General features: G+C 41.9%; 1 protein-coding gene across 3 annotated transcripts in view; it reads right to left on the bottom strand.

The window, feature by feature from the left end:
* Positions 1-27,629, bottom strand: part of ARL15 (ADP ribosylation factor like GTPase 15) — a 406,381-nt gene that overhangs the window by 337,471 nt on the left and 41,281 nt on the right. The window lies entirely within an intron of this gene.

Here is a 27,629-nt window from a genome sequence, read left to right as displayed (position 1 = left end):
TCTCTTTTCAAGAGTCTGTTTTGTCTTTTTGTTTGTCCATTTGTTAAGTTCCACATACTAAAATCTATGTTATTTGTCCTAACTTATTTCAGCTAGCATTATACCTCTGAGTGTCCATCCATGTTACAAATGACAAGATAGCATTATTTTTTTATTGCAGAGTAATATTCCTGTGTGTGTGTGTGTGTGTGTGTGTGTGTGCGCGCGTGTGCACAACATCTTTATTCACGTACTGATGGTTACTTGGGTTGCTTCCAGATCTCGGCTATTGTACATAATGCTGTGATAAACATGGGGTATACAGATAGTTTCAAATTAGTATGTTCATTTTCTTCAGGTAAATACCCAGTAGTGGAATTACTGCATCATACGGTAATTCTTTTTATTTTTTGAGGCACCTCTGTACTGTTTTCCCACAGTGCCTGTACCAATCTGCATTCCTACCAACAGGGCACAGGGTTCTTTTTTCTTCACACCCTCATTTCCTATTATTTTGATCTTAGCCATTCTGACTAGTATGAGGTGATATTTCACTGTGGTTTTGATTTTGATTTCCCTGATGATTAGTAATGCTGAACATCACTAAAAATGTCCATACTACTCAAAGCGATCTACAGATTTAATGGAACCCCCATAAAAATATTAACATTTTTCATACAACTACAACACTAACATTTTAAGGAACCATAAAAGACCAGGAATAGCCAAAGCAATCTTGAGAAAACAGAACAAAGCTGTAGGTAGCACAGTCCCAGATTTTGAGATATACTACAAAATTGCAGTAATCAAATCAGGATGTTACTAGTGAAAAAACAAAAACAAAAACAGACACATAGATCAATGGAACAGAACAGAGCACCCAGAAATGAACCCACACTTATATGGTCAATTAATCTACAACAAAAGAGGCAAGAATGTGTAATGGGAAAAGACAGTATATTTAATAAATGGTGCTGGGAAAGCTGGACAACTATATGCAAAAAAGAATGACACTGGGCCACTTTGTTATACCATAATCAAAAATAAACTCCAAAATAAAATCCATAATCAAAGTGGATTAAAGACCTAAAAGTGAGACCTGACACCGTAAAGCTAGAAGAATACAGGCAGTAGTTTCTTTGACATTGGCTATAGAAACATTTTTCTACATAGGTCTCCATTGTTGAGGGAAACAAAAACTATTGAGACTACTCCCAAATAAAAAGCTTTGCACAATGAAGGAAATCAACAAGAAGGTAACCTACTGAATGAGAAAAGTATTTGCAAATGATATTTTTGTTAAGGAGTTAATATTTAAAATATGTAAGGAGCTTCAACTCAACACCAAAAAAAAAAAAATTCAATTAAAAATGGGCAGAGAACCTGAATAGACCTTTTTTTTTTGGTAAAGATGGCATACAGAATGTCAACAGACACATCATTTTTAGTATGCTTCTCAAATAATAATCTCTCAATAAATGGTAAGATAATTATATCATATAATTTGCTGTCTTCTTCAGTAGACTACATTAACCATTCAACTTGACCTCATCCCAACATAAAAGCATGCATGTACACGTAGACACATACACACACAACTTTTTGCAACCCAGGGCTTAGAACAGAACCATCTGTTTCCTGCCTGTGTCTTTGAGCCTTGGACACCCCTCCTAGCACTAGATAGACTCTTCCATTAGTCTGGACCTTGTGTTCTTTCCTATAACTTTTTATACAGCACATGTACTCTGAAAGTGGAAACCAAATTATCTCAACTATGATCTTGAACTATTTCCTATTTGTTGCTGGATGTTCACCATTTCCTGAAACCCATAGGCCCGGAGCCAGTAGATGTTCCCCAAAGATAAATTTCCATTCCCCTCTCATGTCTGTTGTTCCATCAGTCCTCCTATCCATCAACAAAGGAAATAAGATCTCCCAAGAAAAAGTTCAGGCTCCGGGTCCACATCAGGAGGACTTCTTTTTCATGACAACTGGGCCCCCTTCCCTCTTTCTGTGCCGCCACCTATGGTATGTGCCTTGTCCTCAAGGACACTGCCAAACAGATGTGTTCAGGACACCCAACTAACTGAGCTGCTGTCCCTGCAGATGTGTGGAGGGGTGGGCCATGTCACCATGCCCCCACTTCAAGCCCCCCAAGGTTTCACAGTACAGCAGCAGGGCCAGAGAAAGGTGTGTGCCTTTCTCCTCATGACTCCACTAACACATGAGGACAGAGTGCTCCATCAGCCATCAGTCAGAGAAAACATCCCCTAAACCTTCCTAAGAACACAGCCTCCAATTCCCACCCCTTTCTACTTTTGGGCATTTCTCGAATCCTCCCTTGCTTCTCCATCTGCACACGTCCTCCTTGGGTCATGCTTAGACAACTGTACTCAACTCATCTGGCTGTTGTGTCTTAGGAACCATACGCATCCTTTGACCAACTGATTTGTGGAGTTTCAGTCCATGATAAAAAATTGGTCTCTAGAAATCCAAACTTAGCAAACAATTAGAGGAGTTTTTATTTTTATTAGTTTGTTACCAAAGGCATCTTTGGCCTTAGAAAAGAAATGCATTATTTGGTCCTTTCATCAATCCATTCATGAACCAGGCTTTAGTTTCGTCACAAAAACTCAAAACTGGGTTTGAGTCCCAACCCCTGAAATATTGAGTACTAGTCCCTGAGCAAGTCAAGTGGTCTTTTGAAGATTTGGCTTCCTTCTCTGTAAAATAAGGCTGTTAGATTAGAAATAGTATTGGTCAGGGGAATAACAGATTCCTTCCAATTCTCAAATTCTCTGAGTTTAAGTATTTACTGAACCCCTACTATATATTAGAATGGCAGGCGGAGGAGGATTTTAAAAAGTTGATCCTACATTATTCAGAATCGTAAAGAAATGAACCACTTGAGATATCTAGATACTCTTTCTAAAGGTAAGAGCTTTGGCTTTATTTCTTCATGTATAGAATGAAGATAATTATACTTAAATCACAGGTTGGTTCTTTTTTCCAGTTGATCTGAAGGAACACACAATTTAACTGGGGAAATAACATTATCGAGTGCTAAACTACATGGTAAATCCAGATAAAGGGCTAAATGGTAAAACAATATTAACAATAGTAGTAATAAGTAGTATTTCAGGAATACGTAGGGGAAATTTTTTGCAATCCTGCATCGAGAAAGGCCTTCTAAACTCCCAGCAATTACACCTTGATTCATCATGCACAACACCACTTCCCCACTAAGTCCATATGGTCTGGGCAAAGGTGAGGCCATCTTCAGTTCTAGAGATGGGCACAAAAGCCAACCTGGCCAATCACAGCTTCATACCTTGTGGGTATAGAATCTGGTTCATGGACGAACGCAACCTAAGCCAGATCAATCAGAGGAAATGAGACTTTAGCACAGGACTTTTGTCCTATCAGGAACAAGTCTTATCTTGGAAGGAAGTGTGTAAAGGCCAGAATGCAGATGCAGAGCTTCTGGTAGCCTCTTGCCACCAGGAGGGGATGTCCTGACCAACGATGGGGCCAACACACAGGAAAGCAGAGCTGAAAAGGGAGGTAAGCACATCACCTCTAATGACTCTGCCTGTGCCTCTGAACCCAGCAATGCCTGAAGCTACAATTACTTGTTTCTTAGACCAGTTTGAAACCAAGAATTGGAACTGAGACATCCTCCTCAGGGCTCTCCAATAAAGTTAAGATTGTGATCCTCCCAATAGGGGAAAAGTCACCCGTATCTTTTCAATACAATGTTTACATCAATGAAGCTCTGGGTCCATATCTCTAGGTGTACACAGCCTTATGAAGTTAAAAATTGGAGTACTCCTCACAGTATCAAAACTAGCCTCTTGCAAACATAGCTGCGCAGGTAGCTTTAATCATTTAATCATTTTAAAGAACAAGTCAAGCATTAACAATGGTGGAATATTACCTGCTCAGGGATAGGTTCAGCAAGGTTTCAAAAAGCAGGTGGCAGGCCACTGGACATGACAGGACAACTCCCTTCTTTAAAGTCACTAGGATCATGAGGGCCCTGGGTGGCTCAGTTGGTTAAGCATCCCACTTTGGCTTAGGTCATCATCTCACAGTTCATGGGTTTAAGCCCCGCATCGGGCTCCGGGCTGAAAGCTCAGAGCCTAGAGCCCGCTTCAGATTCTGTGTCTCCCTCCTCTCTCTGGCACGTGTGTGCGCTCTCTCTCTCTCTCTCTCTCTCTCAAAAATAAACATTAAAAAAGTTTATTAAAACCATTAGTATCATTAAATTGTCCTGGTAGTGTCCGAAAATATGCTGTTAAATCTAGATTTACACTGTTGGGAATTTAACAGTCTAAAGTAATTTAGGCAAATATAAAAGCTTGCTATTTATATAAACACAAATATGTATTTAAGCTGAGAAGCTGAAATTATCCATCCTTCTTTATTCTCCTCACTAGCAGAGGGACTGTGTTGTAAATAGATTCTTGCTAGTGTAGGCAGCAATGGAGATTCATAAAAACGAGGGATATTGTAAAGGCTTAACAAGAAGCATGCAGTACAGATACAAAAATACGTGGTAACTTAAAGTTTTCTTAGAACACTAAAATTCCATGGCATATGTCACTAAACTACAGCCTACAGGTCAGATCTGGTCTGTTTTTATAAAGTGTTATTGGACTAGAAGTCATGTCCATTTTTTGGGTTTTTGCCTTAGGCTGCTCTCATAACACAACAGCACGGTTGACTCATTTCAGCAGAGACCAGGTAGCCTGCAAAAACTAAAGTATTTACTACCTGATTTATTACAGAAACACTTGAGGTCCTTTGTTCTACGGTTTTAAGTATTTATTGATCATGTACTATGCTCTAGGCTCTGGAAGTCGAGTGGGTGGGCCATTATGGCAACAGAGAGATCTACAAAAGAAGAATCCCTCTATATACAGCCATAAAATGTCTAAGGGGACATAATTCACATTAGAAACCATGGAAGGGAAGAAATAACCTGGAATTACATCTCATCAGACCAGGGGAGGTTTCAGATTCAAATGCCTGCAGAGTCATTCGTACAAGACAATGAGGGGCACAAAGTGGTGACTGATGACCGGGGCGCCTGGGTGGCTCAGTCGGTTGAGCGTCCGACTTCAGCTCAGGTCACGATCTCACGGTCCGTGAGTTCGAGCCCCGCATTGAGCTCTGTGCTGACAGCTCAGAGCCTGGAGCCTGCTTCAGATTCTGTGTCTCCCTCTCTCTCTGCCCCTCCCCTGTTCATGCTCTGTCTCTGTCTCAAAATTAAATAAACGTTTAAAAAATAAAAAAAATAAAAAAAAGTGGTGACTGATGACCAAGTGAGGAACCTAAAGATACCAGTCCCAGCCAAAGGGGGCAGCAGTCACTCATGCATGGGGACCTAACCTTACCCAACCTCCCAGTACTCTCATTTTTCCAAAGAAGCTGGAAAGTTGAAGTTTTGTGTGAAAACCTCTTAAATGTCGGTGACAAATTCTAAGAAGTTGTGAACAGTACTTGGGTCAAGCAAAATATCTTAGAGGACCTTGGGCCACTTGTTTTGGCATAAAAGCCAAGAACTAAACAGACCCAAAATGAGGACAGACAAGTGTGGTGTGGAATGTAAGTAATGGCCAAAAAAGCAGATATCCAAGAAGTTAGGTGCAATTCTCTCCCTCTTAGATCTTGGACAGGTCACCCTCCCTCTCCAGGCCTCAGTTCCCCCCAAATGGCAACACGACTAAATTGTCTAAAAGTTCCTTTCAGCAATACAAGTTTATCCTTCCGTAATAACTCCCTAAAATACGATCCTTAAAAGGAAACAACTCCAGATGTCATTCATATCCAATTTACAAAAGGAAAACACTTACCCACCTGCCTGTACTGTTCACACTGGGAAACAAAACTAGTCTGCTTAAAAAGTGACACCAATGTCCTTCATGGACCTGTGTCATGAGTAGTTTTGTGAATTTTTACGAAGTTTTTTCCGTCAAATATCATTACAGCAAGGCATACCCAAACTCAACACCGTCACATCCACACCTAATGGGTCTTTATCTGTAAGGAAGTGTGAAACAGAAGTACTGAACAAAATCCACGTGTTTTAATACCACTCCCTACAACATGGGAAGGAATTCTCTCTAGCCTACACCCAAAAGTTTAAAAAAGAGATATAATCACAAAAATCAAACACAATAAAGGTCAGGCTAAGAAATAATCTACACTGGCAGCAATACCATCACTTCCTGTTACAGAGTAATGGGCTTTTAAATCAGAAATGCAATTTGATCCAAAAACCCTTCTGCCAGGCTCTGGACATGGGAGTTCAAGGTGGGCACTATCTGCCCCCGTCCAGCACCATCCTCCACATCATTTCCCCCCATTAGTGATTTCCTTAATTCCACACAATTAAACAAAGAAAAAGGCAGCCAATAAAAAAATCACAAGGTTAATCATCAGTATTAAAAATGATAGCACTATGGCAGTTTCAGTATTTTATAAATTTTAAATTTTAAAACAAAAAAATGAAATTTCAGTACATGCATTTAATCTCAGGATTAACTTTTCAAAGCACTCCATTTCTAAAATGAATCAAGAACACACACTAATAATGATCCCAAATCAATTTTCCGTATGAAACCAGGTTGAATTCAGGAGTAGAGGAATTTCCTTCTGCCTAGCTATAATTATGTCTGAGGTTGTTTCATTAACTTCTATCTTTCCTCCCACCATCTTTATAAATATCACTTGAAGACAGTGTTCCATCCCATTACTCAGCTTCCCTCAAATAAGGTCTCGAAGAAATCTTTAAACATGTTTGATGATATTCAGAGGAAACCAGTAACTTAAGACACGTAACTAGGAGCCACTGAATCTTACAAGAAGTTAAGTCTCCAGAATAGATTGTGGTCAAGGAAACAGATACCTTTCTTGCCTTTTTGAATTGAGCAGAAGTCCGACTAAATGAAAAAAAAAAAAATCTCTGCACTTCTTGAGACTAAATGAGCCAAGAAACTTTGAATAAACAAAATCCTACATTTTAAAGTCAGTTCAAGGATGCAGGGTGTATTTGTCACCTTTGTCTCTTGACAAAAGAACAAAGCACTGTGGTCTGGGCTTTAATACTGATGCTGCTATATGGATGGCTATTTCGAAGCCTCGGCAGCCTCCGCCAAGTTCTAAAAGCCTCCTGGGTCCCGACCACAAAAGAAAAGAGGGTCTGGGTTTCTAAAATCTGTTAATGACTATTCTGTTAATTCTATGATGAGGCCCTTCTTCATAACATTGTATGCAACTCATGTGGTATTCAAAATAGGTCAAATGGATTATCAACACAGCACTCCTTTGTCAGTTCTTTGTTTCTACATCCACCTAGGGGAAGCATAATTGATAGGTTTCGGGGTTTTAATCTCTTAAATCATAACATTGTCCCAGAAACATTAGGCATGTCCTAGAAAGTTTACGATTCTTTAAGGGAACATTTCCTGAGCCAAGTGTTATTTTACCCTCAAATTTAACAGGGGTACAAGATCTGTGAAGATCCCCACTGTTTTGAAACTAACAAAATTGTCTCTGCTCAGTCTTCCTGTTCTTTTTCACTGCCAAGTTAAAATAGTTTCGATGAGGAACCATAAGGTAAGCTGAGGGCCAAGCCCAAGCTAGCATACCCCCCACCCCAGGTAGGATGTGTGTGATATTCCTCAGGTAGCCCTGACTGCCCAAAAACAAAGGAAAGAAAACAAATGGTTGACGGAGAGAGATCACGGTCCTCCAGGACATGAGTCTCCATCAGTTTACAAATATCTTAGTAAATTACAAGAAAAAGCTGTGATTTAATAAAATCACTTTTTTGCACCAAAGACATCTCAAGAATTCTTTCTTTGCCATCAGCTCCGACTCCACCCCCACCACCTCATCGGGTTTGCTCCAGACAAATGAAGATAAACTTCTTTCCCTTGTTCCGGGTTCTGTTCTTTTCTATAATCTGAACCTGGCCTCCTTGAAGGTCATTAATGATCTGCAAATCCTCAAATTCAAAAGCCTTTTTTCTCAGCCTTCATTTTCTTAGATTTTTTGGATACATGATGAGGGAGGGTGGGGCAAGCTGAGGACAAAGCACAAGCTAGCACCCTCCACCCACCCCCAGGTGGGATGTGTGATGTTCCATGGACACTCCTGACTTCCCAAGAACAAAGGAAAGGGGTTGAAGTGCTTGCCATGGTGATGTGGGAAACTAAGGTAAATGAAAAATTAAATTATCTTACTGCCTACAGCCCACTGACAAGTCCTTGAGACAAACAGAGTGACCTCCCTCTAGGAGCTCAGCTGCCTCAGATGACGACATTTTGCTAGGGGCAAAAGAGAACCTTGGCTTAACATTATCCCAACCTCAAGGATCCTGGAAGTCTACTTCCTTTATCTCAACTGCCTCGAGATATATGCTGGCAATCATATTCCAAACTTATGGCCCCCGCCCCCATACACATCTGAAGTGTCTCGTGACTGAGGTTTTATTAAATGGCAATAAATGGCATTTCCCTGGCAACAGCTAGCCAGTCAAGGTCCTGGAAACCTTGCTTCCAAAATTCCTTAGATCCTTACTCTATCCCTGACCCCATCCCCACCTGAGGGTATGTAATGAGTTACCTGTCATGACCCCAGTGCAGCTCTTCCTGCCCACCCCTGTGCTTTAATAAAATCACCTTTTTTTCCCCACAGACGTCTTCAAGAATTCTTTCTTGGCCGTCGGCTTGGGACCACCCCCCATCATCACCCCAAAACTTCATCACATATGGCCCTGATCACTCATCCATTCAACACATTTTTCTCTAGTGCCAGCAAGGCAGATACCTTGCTAGGTAGACACTGCTTCTACATGTTGAATACGACATGACCTTACAACCCAGAGACAGATATAAACAGGTAATTATCCAAAAATCCCTAGGGAGATGAAGAGACCACCTCCTTCCTGAAATTCTAGGAATCACTGGGCTAACCAATAGGATATTGATCCCAGGTGCTGAACAGATGTTGAACCAAGTGACCCAGCCCATTTCTGATTTAAGAGTTGTAAGTAACGGTTAATAATCCTATCATTCCTCCAGCTACCTATTTCTAGAACTTCAGCCATTGCCTCTCATATCTGGACAGGATCCAGCCTGTCCTTTCAACCCTGCCTTCCCTTCCACTAGATTACTGGTTCCAGAATCTCCTCTGGAGAATGTTCTCCTCACAAGCACACACTGTCCAGTGAGTTCATCCACTTCCACATTTAACTTCCAGCTGTCACTCTCTAATCTCTTGTTCTAGCCTCAACCTCTCCAAGCTTCGGGCTCCCATTGCACACTGTCTGCTGCACACAACTGCACACAACTCCGCGTGTGCAAAACCAGCCTCCCTCAGTTCCATTCCTCTTCTTATATTCTACATCTCCATTCACAGCACCAAATCCCCATCAGCGTCACCAAGCCACAATGTGGCACTCCTCCTTTCCACTCCATCTCCCTTACACAAAGTAAACAAAGCTGGCCATTTTAACCTCTTTAATGTTTTCTGAATCCGCCCCCCCTTGTCTCCATCCTTGCTCCCATTGCCAAATTCAGCTGAGTTTTCCTTCATCCATAGAGTTATCTAATTTAGATATGCACCATCTCTCACTTGGCAACTGTTTTCTCACTGGACTCCTGGCTCCCAGGCCCTTCCCATTCCTGTCATTCTATATACTCTTGTATACTATGGCCTTAAGAAGCATCCTAAAATATCAGGCTCCCCATGGAATATAGCCTAACGTTCAAATTCTCTTGCCTCAATCCTTGGATTCAGAGAGACTACAAAGTCCTTTGTGTGTGAATCCTTGGATTCAGAGAGACTACAAAGTCCTTTGTGTATGACAGCCAGCTGAGGACCTAAAAAGAGATATCAGGCACCATTTGAATAACTTGCAACCATCTTCATGAAAGATATTTAGAAGACATGGAAAAAATTAAGTTTTGCAGGTATTGGAGATAATCATACAAATTGGTGGGCATATTTTGGGCATTCCTGCTTTTTCAGCTCACCCTGTGCGTCCTCCCAATCACGATTCCACCCAAGAGCCTTCCAGCCCAGCTCTCTTCTTGGGTATATCTTCGTGGACCACTCTAGCCGGAACGTCTCACCCTTCTCTAAATAACCACAGCACTTACCCCTAATTCTCATTTGGCAACCACCTTTTCTATTTAAACTCGGATAACTTCCCTTGGCTATGTTCATTTTGTCCAACAAGGTTACAAGGTTTTTGGAATCAGGGAGGTCTTAAGTACCTTCGGGCCTCTTTACTACCAAGCCTAGCTTAGTGCCTTGGAGATAGAATATGTCTGATACGAGCTAGTCAATAGCTGAAAACCAATAGTGTTCAGATAAACACTAAAACCATCACCTATATTCTCAGATTACCCCTATCATCCTAAAAAAACCATCTGCGTTAAATTAGTCCTATCATCTATTAGTCAAACTCTGGCCCTTCTGGATGGAAGTTAGGAAAAATCTGTCTGAAAAAGGAGAGGAGAGTCATGAAAGAGTATTAGTCTTATAAATGTACTCAAGCAACTTACACGTGGTTTAGGTAGAACCAAAATACGGAAGCATTTAGAAATGTTTTCTCTGTTGTTTAAACCATGCATTTTCAATGGGAAAATTGTTTCCTTGCAAAGAAAAAAAGGCCTTGTTGTGTATAGAGCAGATATACATACAATGCACAAACACAGACGGTATATGTGTGTTATTAAAATGCCATTGGGGGGGGGGGCAATGAAAAAAAAGTTTCAAAAGGCTTTTGAGAAAGGGGATGCATAATGAAGTTTGAGAAATGCTGTTTTAAACCAAATGGTCTGCTCTCCTAAGTTTGTTAAAGTTCTATGGCTCCTTATCTGCATTCAAAGACCATTAAAATGAAAATTGTGTTCTCATGTTCTCAAAAACTTTATTTTGGATTTTACATTTTGGAAAATAAATGATTATTTTTTCCCCTGCTAAAAGGGAGGGTACCATTGGACAGACATTAAAGTGAAGCGTTTCCCATCCAAAGTGACCTAGAAATCTAAAAATTAAAAGGTTTTGTTTTAAAAGAGGAAATGACTTTTTAAAATATATTATAAAATATGTGTGAGAAAGTAGGTAGCACTGATTTAAGACTGAGTAGTTATTTATATCTGTTTCCTGTTTAGCCTTTTGACAAAGTTCAGTCCTGTATTTTATAGTCAGCTCTGGATAAGATTTCCCAGAATAACCTTGATGTGGGGTCTGCTGGTAGGGAGGACCCCAGAACTACATCCTGCAATTCACACCCTATGAACATAGTCTGCTAAACTCAACAACTTCAAACCAGAAAACAAAACGTCACTGTCCCATTTCCTCTGCCAAACCCTATTTTGAAACTCCCAAACACAAAGAAGGGGAGGAAAGAAAAAAAAAAAAAAAAAAAAAAGCCAACACTGTTTAGAAACACAAGCAGGTTATGAGAAACATTAGTCCCTTCCTTCTTTTTAAAAAAATTAAGCCATAAGTTCCTCTGCACAATCAGAAAAATGTGGACTATGTGAGATTATGAGAGAAAGGCCACATCTGTAACCTTTTTGATGTAGAGAGAACATCTTCGCCCAGTATCAATATACTATTCAGTGGGCTCGTGTTTGTCAGGTTGGGCAGTTATGCAAATTAAGAGCTCAAATCAGAGGCAAACATAAGTCAAGTAAAATAAAAGAAAAACCTAACAATAGCAGAAGAACTGCTGTAAATGGAGCACACTGGTTGATAGATGTGGCGGAGAAAAGATAAAGATGATGGGGCTTACAAGGTGGGGCCAAGATTCCTGGTTTTGCAAGTGGACCTGTGAAGCACTGGGGCACACTGGTCAAATAAGATGGGGACAGAGCGCTGATGGTGAGGAACAAATTTTTACCCCATGGCTGTGCCATCAAAAATGGAGAGTCACCGGTAACCCTCCAGGAAAGGATCATTTATGACCCATCTCTATATTGCCAACCCCAGCAGCCTGAAACTTTTCACCCTTTATCTTATCTTCCCCGTTTCCACACTGAAGCGACTCCTTGTTTCTTAAAACAAATCTCCATTTCTTCCAAACCGTTATTATGTGCAATCTCTTATTTCACTGGTCAGTCCTTCCCCATCTTCACGATCCTCGATTGTTACTGGTCCTAAAGGCTCCACTTAGTCTCTGCTCACCTACAAACTCCCTCCAGTGAACTCACCCGCTTCCTACGTTTAACCATGACCTTATGAGTGGTCACTCCCCTCATCTCTTGCTCTAGCCCTGACCTCTCCCTCCAAGCCTCAGACTCTCACTGCAAACTGTTCCCTGTACACACATCTATGTTGACATCCCACAGATACTCCAAACCCAACATGGCCAGAACCAACCTTCCCCAAACACGTTCCTCCTTGTGCATTCCACATGTAAGTTCATGACACACAACCACCATCTGTCACCGAGCCAGAATCAGGGAATCCTGCTTAACATTCTCATCTCAGCACACTTGACATCATTTTTACCTCTTAAATATTTCTGGACTCCATCCGCCCAATCCCTACTACCAATGTCCTCCCTGCCTCATACATACCCACACTGCAGAAAGTACCCCCTAGAGGTTTCCCTGACTCGAAGCTTAGCCCTACCCTAAAATCCAACCCCCAAACAGTAACCTGCTGATCTGAGTAAATGCCAAGTGACTGAATGGTTTCACATCCCTCAAGACCCTTCAGTAGCTCCCAAGTAATAACATTAGCTCCACAGACATAGGGCCTATTGTCAGGGACGGATCGAAATACTAGGACTAACTGTGAGGTAGAAGTCGTCGTCCCCATTGCATCAACGAAAGAACCATGGCACAGAAAAGGCACTTTGAAAGAAAGGAACTTGGAAAGAAGCCGAAAATTGATGCTAGAAGGTTTAATTCCAGAATCGGTGTTCTTGGCCACAGCGTCTGTCCTCGTCTACATGTTGTACACAGTCTTCCAGGCCTGGCTTCTCCCTGAGGCCTTCTCGGGCTACTTCCTGCATGTACTTCATCCTGAGTAACAGCAAATTGCTTGTAGTTGCCTCCACACAACAGACTGTGTGTGCCTTTGCTTATGATGTTCCTCTGGGAAGTGAGCTTTCTAGTGGTCTTCAGCAGGCTAACTGTGAATACATTTTCATACTTCTGTTCCAATAGCAGCCTCTCCAGGAAGCCTGTCCTGGACCTCAGGCCTCAGTGCCCGGCTCCTTCTCTACCGGCACCCCCACCAGGGCAAATAGTATCTGTCTCTATCTCAGCATGTATTACATTATCTTGAAATTATGTATCTTTGCTCACAGTAATCACCTCATCCAACCCAGAATCCAGCATAGTTCCTGACATGGAGGTGTACTAAAAACCTGTTAGAACTCTAACAACCACAATGCAATGAAACTAGAGAGATGAACAGGAATAAGATTTGTCCTGAAAGTAAATACCCGGTTGCCTCTGATTTCAGCACTTCACATTTTGCCAGTCTACTACTCCAACATTTCCTGACAAACATGCACACCTCATTTCTCAAAAGTTTTACTTGCTCATTTGAAAATCCTATAGATGATGTCCTACCGGTAACCAACAGCTTCCCATTACCAGTGTTCAAGCAATGTCCATTGGTAACAAAAAATGTAAGAGGGCATGCCCACCCGCCTTGGGACAATCCACACCACCGACATGCTTGCCAGGAACACACAAGTCATGAAAACTTACAGCGCTCTAATATAAACATCACAGACTCTCAGCACTGATGGAGCCCACAGAGATCACCCAGGTCATGGTCTCTTTACTCCACAGGTACCAAACTGTAGCCCAACGAAGTGGTCCTGGATCCACATAACTTGCTAGACCCAAAGTCCAGGTCAAAATCTTCCCTCCTTGACACTCAGTCCAGATTCTAGTTGGAGGGTTATCTCTCAGGACATTCTGAACTATTAAAACTATCATACTCCAACGAGAGCTCTCCCAGGTCAAGAAAAAACGGCCAAGCTACAACTAGTTTTTCTTTTCTTAGATCTCACAGGCAATGTGAAAACATAAATTTTAAAAATTAAAAATTTTTGATTTTGAAGTGTTTCCATCCTGAGACAAAATATGAACCCTAATTCCAGGAAATAGCTGGTGGAAACCCGGAGTAGGAGGAAAAAGGAGCTACTCAAGAAACCTTAAGCACTGGGTCTAATTGCCAGAACACTTCCAATCCTCCCTTTTTAAGAAAAAAAAAATGACAATTTATAGCTTAATCTCACATTCATGTTTTGGATTTCAAAGACATTAAGATTATTGACTCTGCTTCAAGAAAGAGTTAAATGTGTCATTTCAAAAACATTGAAACTGTTAGAAAACATCAAAAAAAAAAAAAAAAAGGCTACCAATTCTACCTATAAATCAACTCCTATAATTACTCCCACTTCTTATAGCTTCTTGAAGTCAAATTCTTAGTACATCTTTTCTATTAATTGTTTACCAGATGCTCATTGGCCCTGTTGAGTTTGCCAAGTGAAAGATCTACTGATAAAGTAGGGGTGGGGAGGAAGGGAGACAGGGCAGACACTGTATGAAGTATTTTACATGGACAGTATTACCTCTTCAAATCCTCAAAACAGCCCTGTGGAGGTAGGTGTTCTATTTTCTCCATTTTATAGATGAGGAAACAGATTAAATAATTTGTCTCCTCTATTGCTACCTGGCTTTGCAGGTTTCTTATTAGTAGAGAAGGTCTCCTATGACTCCCACACCTCATGCATTCCTTTCCTCACTGCTTCATAAGTAGCCAAGACTTATTGCAAACTGATACTCTTGCATTTAGTTATTTACTGACTGTGGGTTTCTCCCAATACAACGTAACCTCTGTAACCTCTGTGAAGCCAGGGACTTCGGGTAACTCATTAGCAAAGGGTCTGGCACATACTAGATACTCTATAAATGTTTGTTGAACTCCTCGAAGGCAATTAGTTTATCATGCTCATCTCTAAATCCTTAGTGCCTGGTACTCATTAGGTACATGTTAAATTTAACGAGCACTGAAAGGAAACAAGTCATGGGAATGGATGAATTCATATCTCAAGACATAAGGAAAAAAGACCAAGCATGGAACACTGAGGAATTAGTTATATTTAAAGTACTAGAAAAGAAGCCACTCCACCCCAAAAAGCAATCAATTGTGTGAAAAGTTGGCAGAGGAGGTGGGGCTGAAAACAGTGAATATATGCAAGATTAGTTGAATTGGGGTGGTAAAGCCATGATTTGGTTGCACTTGGCTAAAGGAGAAACAGGAGAACTCCCAAGGGACTGTTCATTTAGGAAATCTTGTCAGTAAAAGAGACAGTGACTTGGATAGGCAATGGCAGGGAAACCAAATTGGCAGGGGCGGGGGGGGGGGGGTGGTTAGAATAGGAGAGACTAGAGTCCACGGAAGAAGAAAGACCCAAGAAGATGTACAAGTAAAAGGTAATGGTAAAAAGTTCCAGGAAGAACCAGAAGAGCACAGTTGGCCAATCAGCCTTGGAAGGGAACAGTGAAAAGACAGATCAGAAGTACAGAGACACTTTTGGAAGAGAGGAAACATGGCGGAGTTCCGATCTCTAGTTTCTCAGTGAAGGAGTTAGTGAGGCGACTTCCTGAGCGTAAAGGAGGAAGGCATGTGGTTGGAGCTCACAGATAAGAAAAGATCTTTAACTGTTGTTGGGGACAAGTAAAAGAGCCCTAGTCTAAGGAGTAAAGAGAATTGCTAAGGAGCAACAGAGGCCCCTGGAGAGCTTGCAAATGAATGTGTACGAAAGCCCGCCAAAGGCACTGTAGAGGTTTCTGGCAGTATGCCAGGAGAAACGGGGTTGCAGTGGCAGGGACTAAGGACTGGATCTCTGGGGGACACATTCGATGGCCATAGACCAGGTACAAGCTGATCAGGGTAGAAAAAGGTACGTGGATGGGGCTGATAAAATTGGACAACAGGGAAGAGACCAGATATTCCAAATCATCAAAAGGAGGAGGAACAATTTGATGGAGAGAAGTGAATCTTGATTTTGCTGCCTCTGAATTGAAAAGATCAAAGTCCAAGAACTTCTGAGGAGGAGACACGAAGGTCACTTAGAAGAGGGACTACAACCCTAGGTGTCTTGAGGAGAGAACTACAGTGTAAAGAGGGGAAGTGTAAGGACATGGGTAGTAGGGAAGGACCCCAAGAGATCTCAAACTGCTGGCTACTGTGATGGAAGGACCACTGGAGACAAAGTAGAGTCCAGAGGTACTGGAGAGAGTGCCATGTTGGCTGTGGAGAGCTCTAGAATTACAAATGGACACAGAAAAGGTCATTGGGGCCACCACTTTAGTCCAGCTGAAACAGTTCACTCTGAAATTATACAACCCACGATCTACCTCTCAACAGTGACAAAGTTAGTTTTATATACTTAGTCATCTAACTACAGACAGACTTTCAATCAAATGCTGTATTAAATTAAATCACTTTTTTCCAAATTAAGCATGGCTTGTAAAAGTTAAAATAAACCTAACACTGCCAATTTTCACAGAGGCCTAGGAAGTGATTCACTTAAAACCCCTTCCCAATTCAGGCAAGAAGAGAAGAAAAGCAAACAATGAGGTAGGATTTAATTACGGCCTCACACTTTTTATGATAAAATGCATACTTCAGAAGTTCCAAGGTGGCCAAAAAAACTCCAGCATGTTCTGAACTGAAGCAAAGAAGATAAACATCTATACATTTCTGGCAGACATCTAAGTATTTTGATTTAATTATCTCATTCTTTGCTAAGGATGCTTTCCCACATGCATAAACTAAGGAAAGCCAGACTTTTTAAAAATGAATATTAATGCTGGTCAACACCGAGAAGTCTGATGTGATGCTTTCCCTGTAGCGCTCAGGGGTGGCAAAACAAAACCGAGACCTCTGCTAAACTGTCAGAATTCCTATGGCATCCTCTCTGCACCCTTACTTAGGAGCCGTTCCTCAATACCTCAGACCTCTGTTAACCTGTGCTGCCCGAGTTCCTGTGACCTCTTATCTGCATGCTTATTTAGGAGCTTTTCCTAAATACTTCAGACCTACGGATTCAGAATCTCCAGGGATAGGACTCCAACAAGTAGATGTTTATCTTAAGTTCGTCAGGGTCCACCATGCTTTCCTATTTAAGAACATCTGTAGCATAAGGTAAACCCAGAGTGTCCCAAATAAGAGTGTAATTAACTGTAAAGCAATGGTCTTCTACCTTGTCTGCACATTGGAATCCCAGAGGAGAACATTTAAAAACCCCAATGCCAGGGCACCTGGTGGCTCAGTCAGTTAAGGGTCCGATGTCGGCTCAGGTCACGATCTCACAGTTTCATGGGTTCAAGCCCCACATTGGGCTCTGTGGTGTTAGCACACAAATTCTCTCTCAGATTCTCAGTTTGAGATTCTCTCTCCCTCCCTCTGTTTCTCTCTCTCTCTCAAAATGAGTCAACAAACTTCAAAAAGAAAAAAACAAAAATAAAACAATGCCACGCCCATACCACAAATCTATTACATCAGAATCTCTGGGGATAAATCTAACAAGCAGCCTTTTTTTTTTTTTTTAATGTTTATTTCAGAGAGAGAGAGAGAGAGAGAGCGAGCGAGCACGTGAACACAAGCAGAGGAGGAACAGAAACAGAGAGGAGAGGGAGACACAGAATCTGAAGCAGGCTCCAGGCTCTGAGCTGTCAGCACAGAGCCTGATGCAGGGCTCAAATGAGATTGTGACCTGAGCCAAAGTTGGAAGCTTAACCAACTGAGTCACCCAGGCATCCCTAACCACTAGCCTTTTTTTAAAACTACCCATGCTATCCCAAGAACCAATGTTGACAACCACCGAAGCCGAGGGTAACTTCTACATAGGTTTTTTTGTTTATTTTGGGGGAGTGGGAGACCCAGAGAGAGAGAGAGAGAGAGAGAGAGAGAGAGAGAGAGAGAGAAGGATCCGAAGCAACAGTCTCTGCTCTGTGAGAGCATAGCCTGACACGGGTCAAACTCACAAACCTCAAGATCATGACCTGAGTTGAAGTCGGACATTTGATCAACAGCTACCAGGTGCTCCACAGGTAGGTTTTATTTAAGTGTACTCTAACGGCTTGTAATTTGACGTATGCAAAAAGCTGGCCCATGCAACTATTTGATGAATAAATGAAAACGGTACCTTATAATTCTCTGAATTTCTCCATACTAGGACAAAACAAACGCTACTCAACGCTATCACCAAAACGCAGGCTAGTGCTGAGAAGCTATGGCCTTGGTGGTGCCACTGTCTGAGTCATCAGGCAGAGCTCAGAAACCAAACTCAGCAGGTGACAGCGTGTTCAACTCTGGAATGCTCAACAGTCAATAAAAGGGCCTCAACACTCTAAGCAAAAGATGCACTAACGTAGTAGTTAAGGGAAATCTTTGCGGAAGAGACTGCCTCAGTAGGTCAGTTTTTGCAAAAAACAAAAAACAAAAACAAAACAAAAACAACCCGTTGCCCCCAAAAGACAGTTCATTTATTCAAACCCTTTCAGTTGCAAAAGAGTAGCAGGAAAAGTTCTAAAGTCCAGGTTTTTAGATGCTTATGCTGTTCCTTAGAAGGAATACATTTGCTGCCTAGAAGCCCACCTATGTTTTTGCTACCTGAACTTGCTTACATTTCAGTAAGTTTTCAGTAAAGACAAATCCATATAACCAAGGACGAGCCTTCAGCAGCTTAGCCACTGAGAGGCTCTGTGTCATGGGAAAAGGGTCAATCAGGATTGGTCAAAATGACATGAAGCTGGTCTACACCACTCCTAAAGGACACAAAGAGTGGTGCCCGAATAATCAGCATGTAATCAACACCAGCTGGGGAGGGGGGGAACCGAGGGGCTGATTAAAGTATCACCAAATGAAAATCCAAGCTCATTCAGCTCAATACAAGCAGGTGCTTTGCCAAGCCAGGAGAAAACCAAAGTAGGTTGATTTTAAAGTTACGGTTAATTGAATAATTAAGGTAACAGTTCAGTTTGTTGAAAATGACATAAGTACTTGCATAAGGTTAAGCAACCAGAAAGATTATCAGTATTTTTCTAAGATAAAAGAACTTCCCAAATTTTGGCAATCTTTCGAGATCCGTAACAAGTGAGGAGACGGAGGCTGGAGTGATGGAACACAGTCAGAAAAACTGGGATTATCGCAAAATTTCTATTAAAAAAAAAAAGTCTCCTGTGGATTAAACTAACGATGGTCAAACTCTGTTCCCATGGAGCACTGATGTTCTATGTCTTGAATAGACGTTGTTCCACTACCCAAAACCAGATAATGAAGATCCTTTGCCAACTAACAGAGGGGGGAAGTTAACTAGATTGGTCTCCATTTCAAGATGTGCTCAGGTTTTAAGCTTGGGTACTTTCTATATAGTTCGTCTACATAAGCTTCTATTATATAAAGAATCTGATTTAACAATTATTTGAAGCTTAGGTTTTTCAACACTTTGGGGTGTCCCAGAAAGAATGTCCTAACTTCTGGGGACCCATCACCACTAGAGTTTGAGGACCAATTACAGCAGTAGTTGGAGGTCTCTTTTCTTTTACAGCTAATCTGAACACATAAATCATAAAGGACTTGGAGTAAAGGAACAGCTTCTTTTAGTTCAATGGTTCTAAATCCCACCCTCATGATGGTTTTGCATAAAGGATCCTTACAAAATATTTCTGATCCCCAGTTCCTAGCCTGGTGCTTGGCACAGAGTAGTGTAGGGGCCCAGGACAGGCCACCCCAAGATGTACCACAATGGCATGTTTATTTTGAACTGAAGTTACTTGGGAAACGAATACAAGGACACTCAGACCACCCCCCCCCCACCCCCATTCCCCTGAAAGCAGGAAACCAATCTCCCATATGAAAAACACCCTCCCTGTATCAAGAAGTAAAAAGATACCCTTATCACCAGAGATAGGGACTTTAGTCAAGAAAGCTCTAGAAACAAATCTTTTTTCCTAATTACCTCAGCCTAAATCCTGCTCCGAATTCCTTACTAATTAAAGCTCCCAGACACCTGTTTTCTTTATTCTGTCAATTCCTCACAAATTTGTCTCTTTGTCTAAAATTTATAAAACGGTCTGCCTTGGTCATTTCTTTGGGTCTGTTTCATTCCTCGGCCTCCACACACAAAACTTCAGTTTTTTTCTACTGTTGATGTGTCTGTCGGTTTAATTCCTAAACCAGCTAGAAGAACCCTGGGGAAAAGAAGGAAATGTCCCCCTCCCTTACAGTACAGTACAAAATGGTTTGTCCTGAAGACAGAGACACGTGAACCTGTGTGCCCTTCAGTTACTGGCTTGCTTGGCCTTGCTTTCCTTATCTGGAAAAGAGCAACAGGGCTGGTGGGGGACTGACCCAGCTTAACAAGGCTGTTGATACAAAATGTAATAGGAAGTTATTTGCAAACCACGTTAGCACAGGTTGCCTTTTGCATTTGAGCACATTGTGTTCTTTCTCCTATTTTGGACACCAGCAACTCTCAGTCGCTTTCCGGTCTTCCTAGCTGCTCTTTGCTGGCTTTTCAAAATCCTCACCCCAGCCCTGTTGTGATCTGCGTGTATTTCTATCTCGTCTGTTTAGAGTCAAGGTCTGGAGAGAAAAAGCGAACTGTGACCTTGAGCAAGGAAAGGCCATGACCTTGTAACCTGGTTTTCATGACTTGAATTCTTCAATTCTAGGAATTTACGTTCCCAGGAAAGGCTAGTTAGGGATGTGGACACATATATAATTAGGTAATTCCCCAAACTAATCCAAATCGTATCTTATTCTCGCACTTACTCTTTGTTATAATGGCTGGAAGGGAAAGTGTTAATTAAATGAGGCCATTGGACTAAGGTGGCGGTAATGCCTTAGCAGCCTACATAAAGCAAACCAAAACCTGAGCCTGAAATGCTTCAAGGTTAAGAAATCAAAACGCTAAGGTCAACCAATCATAAACCGCCAACCAGGCTTTCCCAAATAATGCACCTACTTAAGCTGCAGCCAGACTATTTCTTGCTTTGTTTCCTCCTCCTCTTCTCTTTAAAAATCTTTGGAGCTGCCTGATTCAAATTGATTTTTGCTCAGATCAACTCTCAAATTTTAATCTGCCTCAGCTTTTTTTTTTTTTTTTTTAAACAGAGATGTTTTATTTTTTTTAATGTTTATTTTTGAGAGAGAGAGAGAGAGAATGAGAATAAGCTAGGGAGGGGCTGAGAGAGAGGGAGACAGAATCTGAAGCAGGCTCCAAGCTCTGAGCTGTCACAGCACAGAACCTGACCTGGGGCTCGAACTCAAACTGTGAGATCATGACCTGAGCTGAAGTCACGCTTAATCAACTGAGCCACCCAGGTGCCCCATCAGCTTATCTTTTAATAGACATTAAAAAAAGAATGTGACAGAGGAGAAAGAGTTTAGAACACACAAATCACCCTATAAACATGGAAAAAATTCAATTCACTGGTAAAAAATGCAAAGTAAAAATCGATACTTTGAAGCCATACAAAATTAACACGACCCTATTTTAAGTGGTAAAGGTTTCATTTTGCTTTATATCCAGATTTGAGAGGAGGTGTCCAAGAGGGTAGTGGTCACACTCACACTTAGCTGGTGTAAGTGCAAAGTATGCTTCTGGCAGGACACTAGTAATACATATTAGGGAAGAAAAAAAGAAACTTAAAAAGGTCCATACTTTTGACTCAATTTCACACCTGGGAACTGATTTTAAAGAAATAATCATACATGTTTATATTAGAAATGAATTAATACCTATCCTGCTCACACCCCCAACTAGGGCAATCCCACCCCAAAACCCAGGGCAGCAGACTGATCCTGAGGCAACACTTCACCCAAGAGGGACACCCAACTTGTGACTTGTACTGGAAAGATCAACTAGGCCAAATCCCTTTGTCAGGAATTCCTTTTTGGATAATAAATCATGCTTGCGGCCTTTGGGTCTAAGGGGCCAAGAGTCAGGGCCACATGGAACCAAGTTCAACATAAATAAGCACTTAAGTTGTTGGATTCATTTCTATCATCGTGTATCATTTCCAAAATTAAAACAATATTTTTGGTAAGATATAACCCACGTATCTGGTTGCCGGTCAGAGACGAGGCTACTGGTTTCCTGTTGGGAAAAACCTGCCCCCTTTCTAAGCCCACACAAAGAAAGCACCCCCAGTAAAACCCAGATAGGTACTTGTTTTCTAACCACAATTGTTGGTTTCTTTTCTCTTGTTGGTTTCTTTTCAGAGCCATATATAAACACGGGAGTATTGACTTACATTATTTGCTGCCATAACAATAACACCTTGTATTTGCAAAACACACTTAAGTGGAGGTAGGGGAACTGTCTGTAGACACCAGCTAAGTCAGCCAGACCATCAGAACCACAGGCTGCTGGTGCTTAAAGCCCTTCAGAAATCAACCCATCCTCCTACATAGATGGATACTCACAGAGGACATCAGGTTTTTATTTTATTCATGTATTATTTCTAGCTAGCCCCCTTAAAAAAAAAAAAAAAAGGATCTGAAGGAGGTGACAACTGGAGAGAAAATTGTGGTGTTAAGAAAGAAACAGTTACCAATCCTTGAAGGGCTACTCTCGGAGTATCTATCTGCCTTCTCTTGCAAGTTCTGGATCCTAAACTGATCCTAAATCAAATACAATTCCCACACTGTCCCTAAAACAGCTCCAGAACATACAAACTCCCCAAGGCACCTGAACTCGATCTTGAGCCCAAGTCCCCAAGGTAGCTTAAGATGATGTGGAGCGAAGGGAAAGGCACCCAGATCAGAAGTGGAATGGAGGGAGAGGGGTCCGGGATGCAAAGCTCAGGTTCTCCCCCAAGAGTCCGTGTGAAGCCAGAGCTAAGAAACATCAGGAATGCAGGCCCACAGTACCACCTCGAGCCCCGGGAGCCACGGAAAGGTCTCGGGAGAGGGAGGCACCCCAGCAGAACAGGAAGGCCAAGAGTTGTCATGGACTCCATAAGGCAAATACACCTTTGAGACATGAACAACCACAGAGACCAGTCCAAAGGAGAGCAGCAAGACTGTATTCAGTCCAGGTAGCAACTTCAACTCTCACTGTCCAGCAGAGACACACTCCTCCACTCCCCGCAAGCTCTGCTCTCAGCTCGGAGTTCGGGGCGCAGTGGTCCGTGAGTGTGTGATGATCACAGAGAGCGCCTAACGGCACCCTGGGATCGCTCAGAGCCGACCCAGCACTCGTCTGGCGTGACCCATGGGGCACTCACCCCCCCCCCCTCGCTGCCCTCACCACAACCCCTCAACCCCCCGCACACCCAAGGGGCTGATTGCAGTCAAACAGTTCTATCATGAATTCGTGAGTATTCGTGTCAGAGGCACAGACATGAGTAAACTGAAAAACAACAGATAACCCCAAATCACTTCTTTGCAGGACTAAGAAGGATTCTGCAGCAACTATTTCTGTTAACTTACTTATCCCCACACATCTCCTTCCCAATACTGAACCTAATTGAAATTCTCCAAAAATGGATTGAAAAAGAAACAGGTTAGAGGTGACCAGGAAAAAGAAAAGACCCCAGGATCTGAACAGGCTTTTATGCCCCCAGGACATCATCATCTACAGACAAGGCAGTCAAAAATCAACTGCATCAAGGGCGCCTGATGGCTCAGTCGGTTAAGAGTCTGACTTTTGATGATTTCAGCTCAGGTCATGATCTCACAGTTCGTGGGGTCGAGCCCCACGTCAGGCTCTGTGCTGACAGCGTGGAGCCTGCTTGGGATTCTCTCTCTCTCCCTCTGCCCCTCCCCTGTGCAAAAACACATTCTCTCAAGATAAATAAACTTTTCAAAAAGTCAACTATTAGCTCACAGGTTGTTACACTGCAGTGAAGGTAGAGGACTACAATAACCTTTCTGTAACCCAGAGAAAAGACAAACATAATAGGATGATGAAGTAATCTGCTTTCAGACAGACTGGACAATCAGTAGTATACAACACAATATGCTCTTTTAACATTAACCACAACATAATTGTAACACTTAAGAGTTAGCGAAATGCTTTCTTACTCCTGGCCAGCAACCTGCTTGTAATGCACATATCAAACATTAACCAAAGAAAAGGATATTTACCCAGAAAACCCTTAGAATTTCCACCCCTTTTACCGGTACAGCTCGACTCGGTTAATACAGACACACAAAAACAGAAGAAGTGCTAGAATTCATTCTACGATCTGAAAGCATTTCCCCAAAGGAACCTAAATTTGTTAAGCTTTCGGGTAGGGCCCACACGCCTGTTCAAGACCAAGAGTGGAGGAAAGGGTGAGCATGTTCCCTCAGCCATCTTGCTGGGAGATCCCTACTGTGGCCATATTTAGTACTGCCACTTTGGAATGTGAAACCTGCCTTCTGCACACTTTTTCCTACATTCTTCTAACTCCTACCCAGAGCTGTCTCGAGTGAAAATACCAACCACATTTCAGGGCACCTGGGTGGCTTAGTTGGTTAAGCATCCAACGCTTGGTTTTGGCTCAGGTAATGATCTCACCATTCATGAGTTGTAGCCCAGCTTCAGGCTCTCTGCTGTTAGCACAGAGCCTACTGCAGATCCTCTGTCTCCCTCTCTCTCTACCCCTCCCCTGCTCTCACACACACACACACACACACACACACACACTCTCTCTCTCTCTCTCTCTCTCCCCCCCTCTCTCTCAAAATAACTTAAAAAAAAATACAAACCACATTTCTCTGTACAAGCAGAAAGGAAGAAGGGCAACCCCAATTCCCACGGTACCATCTTTATCTAGTGCTTCATTGTCAGAACTACCCAGATACCAAGCCACCACTCCCTAGTTTGTGGACCTTGCAGATTCATTATATGAATTCCAGAACTCCAAATGGTTTTCCTCAGAAATGCCTAGAGGACTATCTGCTGTCTGCTGCTTCTGAGTCTGGTCTCTCACCTTTAATACCCTAAGAACTAATTAAGTACAAGCACTAGAGGTCCCACTCCTATTAACCCAACTCAAAGACCACAATGCTCCAAGCGGACCTAACACCAAGAAAACACAGGGCTCTGGTTAAGCTGATTTACTACTTAATCAAAATCCTCCCGATTTCAAACCCTTATTTGAGAACATTCTTTACAAAAGGCACAGCATATTTTTTCCTATCTTACAGGGGCAAGATCATCTCAACAGGATGAAACTCAGATTGTTGCCAACTGAGATCCCGACAAAGACTGCGTCATCCTTCTTGACAGAATCAGAGCTAGAAGAAACTTTCAAATGCCATCGTCCAAACCCTCTTATAGAAGAGGATACCAAGGTTAAGAGAGGTAAGGAAATGTGCCCAAAGTCACACAATCATGACTTTTCACCGTAGTCCCAACCTGAGTCAATTAATGACACCACCAATGCCCCCAAACCACTCAAGCTCAGAACTTAGAATGCAGCCTGGTTAATGAGTAAGTCCCCTACTTCTCTGGATAGGCCTTAGCAGTATGAGCCAAACAAGTTTCCTCTGCTTCTGATCTTATCTCCTAGAGATGAAGAGTCCACAAGAAGCAATCCCTGCTCTCAATCGCAAGAGAGAGGGGCTGCAGGTGGGGAACAGCATTTCCCAGGTCAGAAGGTAACTCCAACATGACTCCTTACAGACCTGACAGGAGCAAGCCACAGTCTAACTGGGTCATTAACATCATAGCACTGCCAGCCACATCCATCCTGTGGGAGAACGGGAGAGAACACTTTCTTCCTTGCCAACCACACCCATTAATAGACCTCATTTTTAACCTTTGGTGTTTATGGTTCACAATTCAGTTGAACCATATGAATTAACAAGGTAGATCTCTGATAAGATGTCTCACCATGCTCAAACTTATCAAGCTAACTCAGAAAGGCCTTCTAGCATCATCTATAGACCCCTTCATGACAGGCATTTTCCAAACTGAACTGGACATACACGGAGTATAAATATGTTGGCAGCGAAATAGGCAATAAACCCAGAGAACTTCAGAAGCCTGAGTTTTATTATATTTTTAATCATACAGCACATGCACTGTAAACACCCTTGGAGGATATCTAGTCTAATTCTCTTTTATAGAGCAGAAAGCGGAGTTTCAGGACAGGCAGGTAGATTAGTCCATACTTCTTGGTCACACAGGTTACACAGCTGAATCAAGCTCTCTCACAGACACACCTCACCCACACCCACACCCACACAACACCCACCACTTCTTCTGAAGGGAGCTGGGGCGGGTCTCATTTGCTCTTACCCTCTAGGAATGAACAAGTAAAAATTCCAGGAAGACTCTAGTAAACTAGAGTTTTACATTCGTGGGTCTCAGAGGATAATCTATGTTTAAATTGATAGTTTAATCATATTTAATGCTTTATGTTAATCTGGGATAATACAGATTTTCAACACAAGGCCTTTCCCCCAAATCATTAAGTTAATAGAATAGGTACTTTGAGATGAACACGTCTATGCATGTTAAGGGCCGTTTCTCCTCAGGATCTGATATTTCCATCTGTCACTTAAGAAATCTATTTTCCCAACAAACCTTTCTGTACATAAAACGTCCATCTCCCACACAAAATCCCAAATTCAAATGGATATTCCTGCCTCTCTTCAACAACCTTTTTTCCGAAGATTCAAGCCACACGTAAGCTTCTAGTTTCAATCCCGCTTTCCAACCAAGACTTAGACGGGAACAGCAGAACCGCGGGCAATTCCAGCGAGAATTTCATTCAAACTCATTTTCAGAAGAGAACAAGGCCCAGATTATATTATCTTGCCACTATCAATCCACTAAATGGCAGGGCCTCAATCAGAACCTGCCTTGGCGATCCACAAATCTGCCTACCTTTATGGGATTTTTAGACAATCAGAACTGTTGAAAAACTCCTCTTCCAAAAAAAAAAAAAAAAAATCAAACTCCAGTTATCTATTTTCCTTCCTTCGTTAGCTAATTAATATTCCTATTTCATATCATATACCTAGAGTTTGCAGTCATGGGAAGAAACAAAACCCAACGGACAACTTTTTCCCAGTCTCTAACAAAATAATGGTAAAGTATACTGATCTTTCTTTCCTGCCAAGCAGAGCTGAGAGCCTCTTCTTGTATCTTCACGTTATCATTAAAATGAACGTTTTTCCCACTTCTAAATCTGTTAAAAGCTTTATCTAATTCCTACGTTAGCTTACCTTCCCACCCCCATGCACACAAGTTTAGTTTGTGTTCTCTTCAAATTAAAAGTTTAGACAGAAAACTGGATGATGAAATTCAGTGAAATGATCAGGCACTTAAATTCCTTTTGCTAGCCACTGGCACATTAAGTAACATTTGGGCATTAAGGGGGCCACTGGGCAGTAAAACTTCTGGCTTATCTTCTCATCCAGGTTGAGATCATGTGGATGGAATGGGAAGGCAGGATAACAATATAGCAAGTTTTCCAGTTGCCGCTTACTATTGTTGGGGAAATGTTAAGGCAGAGATTACAGGGTCAATGGCACAGCACTTAAAAAAAAAAAAAAAAAATCATAGGCTGCAGTGAATTTTGCATTTTTAAAAATACAATTAGAAAAAATTAATTGTTTTAACAGTTTTGTGATAACCCAAC

This window comes from Leopardus geoffroyi, chromosome A1 (assembly GCF_018350155.1).
Source record: "Leopardus geoffroyi isolate Oge1 chromosome A1, O.geoffroyi_Oge1_pat1.0, whole genome shotgun sequence".
Classification (NCBI taxonomy): domain Eukaryota; kingdom Metazoa; phylum Chordata; class Mammalia; order Carnivora; family Felidae; genus Leopardus; species Leopardus geoffroyi.
The sequence above is the reverse complement of the archived record's forward strand: the minus strand, read 5'-3'. Positions and strand labels throughout refer to the sequence as shown.